The sequence below is a fragment of the Falco biarmicus genome, chromosome 13, assembly GCF_023638135.1.
Source record: "Falco biarmicus isolate bFalBia1 chromosome 13, bFalBia1.pri, whole genome shotgun sequence".
Taxonomy (NCBI): Eukaryota; Metazoa; Chordata; class Aves; order Falconiformes; family Falconidae; genus Falco; species Falco biarmicus.
In genome coordinates, this window is record NC_079300.1 from 846,528 (window position 1) to 851,764 (window position 5,237).

Genomic DNA, 5,237 nt, shown 5'->3' on the forward strand with positions numbered 1-5,237 from the left:
TACAGGAACTAGTGCAGGAAAATATCAGAGACAGGCCCTCCAGGGTGAGGAGCCCTGGGGCTGGATGGTCAGGAGAGCTGCACAAGCCTCCAGTGAGGCGGTGTCTGCTGCTTGTGGCTATGCTTTGTAACGAGGTACCGAGAGTGGTATATGAGATGGCAATAAGAAAAGGGTCAGACACTGAGGACCTGGGTCTGCTGGCCCATGGAAGAAGCTAAGAATGTTTTTACCTCCCTGTGGCTCTGCTGGGGGTCCCTGCCTGGTGGGAGGTGAGGTTCTCCCAGCAGAAACCAGAAAGTGTGATGTGTGGAATGACTGGGCCAGGTTGGTCCCCAGCCGGGTGGCTTTTACCTCCCAGGTACAGGGAGGCCACTGCAGGTGGGAAATCAGAGCCACACTGTGTCATAAGGCTGCTGTAATTAATGGCCAGCTTGCTTCTGGAAGTGACTGCCAGCAAAGTACTCTGCAGGCTCTCCACATTAACGTTGGCTTTGTCATCATCTCTAGAATAAACTTGCTTGGGGAGCTAAAGCCAGAATGTATGTTTCTAGCCAGAAAAAAATCAGTCTATGGAAAAACAGTAAAAGTTCCTAGTTGGGGCAGGATTACAGCAGGGGTGACAGTAGAAGTTCCTGCTTACAGCAGAACTGAAGAAGGGATGAAGTTTCTCAGGAACTCAAGAGTTTCCACTTAAATACAGACTGTGATAATTTTATATTTGCCTCTCTGTGGCTTGAAGTAAGGCTCCTCAAGTTGGTTTTTCTGTTTTGTAGAAGCTAAATCTTCTGTAATGCATTTTACAATTTTTAAAATACCCTTTTTCTTGTAAATTTGCGTTTTATTAGAGTTAACAAACTGCAGACAAAGATATTTTTATTTCAAAATCAGGTGTATTATCAGTGTCCCTCAAAATTGCACTATACTTGGATTCAATCCTGCTGGAATTAAAACCTGGAAGTTGTTTATTGCTTACTAAAGGTGAAAAACCCTCTTGCTATGTGTGAACTGGTGCAGGTACATGGTTCACCCTAGGGACACTTTCCATTGACTCTTATGAAAGCTGGATGAAGCTTCAAGCTAACATAGGTAACACAGGCTTCCAAGAGATCCTTTTTGCCCAGAATCTGGCAGCTGCCCACCTTTCCTGTGCCCTGCTGCCTGTACAGCCTCCCCAGCAGCCTCTCTGGAAGGCAGCACTCACTCTGCACATGCAGCTCCTATTCCCTGCTGCATCCCTGAGAGTGTAAAGGGTGCAGGATTTGGTGATAACTGCACATTATGGCTTAGAGGAAAATGTGGCAAGAAGCTTGCCAAAGGACACTAGCTTGTGGTGAGCCAAGACAAGAAAAGCCGGTTGCCAATTTAAAAAGTAAGGGCTATGGTTCTTGAATCTTTGATACCATTCACATTCTGAGACTATTTCTCTGAAGTTTTTGGTCAATCCTTTTTGGCCAGTCCTTGGTCAAGTCCTAGCAGTATTTTTGGTCTTGTTAATATTCAAAGTATTTTACTCAACTGTGTTAGTTATTGGCAATGGCTATGGATTCTCTTGCAGCTTGTTTTATGTTTTCACACATGAGAAAACTAGGGGATGCACTTTCCAAAATGCTTTTGTAACTGTGTGGGCTTCAAAGCAGTCTGAGCTGTGAGAGTGAAAACTGCCAGGAAGTCAGGAGGTACTGACATTCAGGTTTGCCTTTTTACTTGGTCGGTGTAAAGCAGCAAGTCACTTCTCAGTCCTGTCTTCACTTTCCCATAGGCTTTTATGCAGTCTTGGAACCCACCTGACATTTAGAGAAGTGGTTTGAGAGTTACTTGCTTAGCTTGCACTACTATTATTAGTCAGAAATGGGTTTTAAAGATTTTGGAGAATTATGGTTGTGGATAGTTTTCACTTCAATCCAGTAAGAAGTATTGGGACTGGCTGTGCTCTAATGGAGAAACCTGAGCCACAGTGATGATGAGCCTTGTGGACTCAATTGCATTGCTGCAATTGCAAATGCATCAAAGTCCCTTCAGCTTCAGCTTAAGATCTTGAGTTGTTTTCTGGAGACTGAGCAGGGATTCTGCAGCAGCACTGCAACCAGCTGGGCACTGTAGGTGTTTTAGAACATAATAAATGTCTCTGTAATGAACCTTCAGTTAATAAACACTATCACTCGATTATTGTAAATCCATGTCCTTAATGGTTATTAAAATTATTTGACATTGCAACATTTCTCAGAATCATTCCATGTGTATTCATTCTAAGCACTAACTTACTGAGAATTAATAACAATTCCCACTTAAAATACCTGTGTTACTCTGGCCATTTTTCTGGCAAGCAGGTAGACTGTGAAAGTACCATAGAGAGAGAATCCTGGTTATCCTTTGGAAAAGGTAGGTTGGCTACAAAAGGGACATCAAATAACTGCATACTGTGACTGTCTTCAAATTCCTTAAGTTCAGTCAGCAGTAAAATGGGAATAAAGACTAAGTAAGAGCAAAAATCCCATTTATAAGGATTTACAGGAGTGTCTAAATATTTAATTTTTCAAAATTTTCAGAAGACTTAATAGTACTATTAAGTAGATAGGTTTTGTAGTGAAAATTCTTGTCACTGCATTCAGTTTCAGTATTTGCAGCTCTGAAAGTAATAAAATATGAAGGAAGTGCTCACATTTAGTCTGTGAAAAATGTTTATAGGTCAGAAGTTGCCATTAAAATAACAATAGTGACAAAACAGCCACTACGTGAAAACTCACCATTTTCCTAGTCTTACAAGCTACCCTGGAACTGTCCAGTCTGCATTTCAGGACAAATCTTAGCTCACAAATCCCTAAAGCACTCCATGCCCATGATTAGGCTGCCAGAAAGTAAGTCAGCGTACAATGCTTGTAATTACTGTACTGTTGCCTTACTTTTGCAGTTGCGGATGGGGTTTGGTACTGTTGGGTTGACACTTGAGCCAAATTTTACACATGAATTGTATGGCAGCACACACTGATCTGCTCCGTCTTTTTGCCACGTTATATGGAGCTCTGATGTGAAAACAAATGTTCAGGGGCACATAGGTAGGGTTTACTAGTGTGATTATGGTTCAGTAATGGCCATCTCAGAGACTTATAAGAATCCACGTTTTTAAAGAAGTGAAAAATGCATTGCAGGACAGGAAAATCAATGTATTTCCTTGTTTCCTTTCTGCAAAAGAAAAGAAAGAACAAGAAGGGGGGATTTTTGTTTCTTGTACTCCAACCCCAGCTGGCACACCAGTGAATTTAACAAAATTCACTTTTAAAAAAACCGAACAAACATAGGATAGGCTCTGCTCTCTAGACAGAGGGGCCATGGTACCCACAGCATGCAGGTGTGCGTGGAGGTACTGCACTGCTGCTCCTCCTGGAGTGGGACGTTGGGCAGCACAAACCAGGTCCTCTGTATCTGGTGCACAGAAGTGGGCTCCAGAAGAGCCTCTGGTGTGATTTGTGCTATTTTCTGGGGCTCAGCTGCCTGCGTGAGTGTCTGTGGCTGGTTGTACTGCCTGGCTGCAGGGACCATGTGGGCATGATGCTTCCAGTAATGCAGAGCCCAGGGGAGTGAAGGTGGACTGGAGGAGTACAAGTGAGAGATGGGTACCAGGAGCTGTGTGCTGTTGAGCTCACTCCAGCCAAGAGCAAGTGGGAGATTAAGCATGGGAGGGAGATCTCCAAAATCTCAAACTATAGGTGTGTTTATAACAATTTTTTCTCTTTCATTAATTATTATGATAGCTATCACATTATGTTTCTTCCTTAGGCCCAATTTAGCATAAGATAAAAATAAAGCAATAAGGTAAATGTCAATAGTATACTGACATGGTTATACTTACACAGAAGTTGAGGGTTTTTTTCCCTTAACAGCGTGTTTACTGAGGTCACATTTTGGCTTTGGTTTTAAATGGCTTGACTTTTAACATCAACCTTAACAGCAACCAAAATGCTTTCTGCCCTGTTATTTTCTTCTAGTTTTTGTACAGCTTTGGTGCATTGAAAGATGGAGCCACTGTAACTGGGCTTTGCTTGAATCTTCACTCTTTTGCACCTTACACTGGTGAGACTGTTCCAGGAGGGATTTCTGTCAGCTCAGCTCTCTGAACAGTCAGAGGTAACCCCTGATCCTAAACGCTTTGCAGGGTATTTTGAGAAAATACATTGCTAGTATCTAGTGTGACTATTGACATTCAGCTCTGTTATGTTTGAAAAGCAAAGGAGTGTTTCAGAACTGTTCAGCCTCCTCTAATGCACTAGCATTTACTGCACATTTCATTGTGATGAGCTGGCTTGTTCTGAATAATCTGCCAATGTTTTGTGATGATTTCAGTTCATTCAAACCTTTGTGGCCTGGACTTCCCTGAGATTTCCAGTGCTCTTCAGCCACAGTCTGGCTGCAGATGCTGGGAGAACATTGATTCAGTATGGCTGGGTGTGCCGGACAGCAGGCAGTATGCAGACATGTGAAAAAACGGAATAAAATGTGTAGCCAAATGAGAGTATCTTGGATTCTAGTTTTAAATGTTTTGTGTTTCATTTTAGCCAAATGAATGATTTTGCAATAAATTGAGTGAATGAAAACTAGAATGCTAGTGTGAGATTGGCTTTAAAGATGCATTTATTGGGAAAATAGCATTTTGCAATGATAATCTTCATGGAAATGTGAAGATAAAATCTTTTAGCTTTGCCAGTCATGTGAATGCATTGTATATGTGATAGCTGTGGGACATGAAGCTACTGCTCAATTTCTCATGCTTTTGAATTTAATTCTAACTGAAAGTCAGTAGCAACTGCAGTTAAGTCTTCATAACATGAAGTTGCTGCTAAAACCAGTTCCTATAGACAGGGAAATTACCCAGGGTATTTCAGAGCCTTTCCATGGTATAATTATGCTAAAACTGTTTTCTAATACTATCACAGGATGGACCTTCTTTGGCACAAATTGAATGTGACCCACGTTTCTTCAGAGTATTAAGATGTTCCAAAGATCAATAAGATGACTTTATAACCTTTCAGGGCTGTGTCATTTACTTTGGTCAAGCCTATGTTTTTCCACTGGGCATAGAAAGAGTTTGAATACATAACTGCGCTGGCAGACAACTGATGTGGGTATGACTTCAGGTGACAAGTAATTGCTAGCCCAGCATTTTTAGCTTCCTTTAACCTTTCCCTTACAAATGTAAACGCCAAGTATTAGTGACACTTTGGCTAAACCTTCTCTTGGATTAA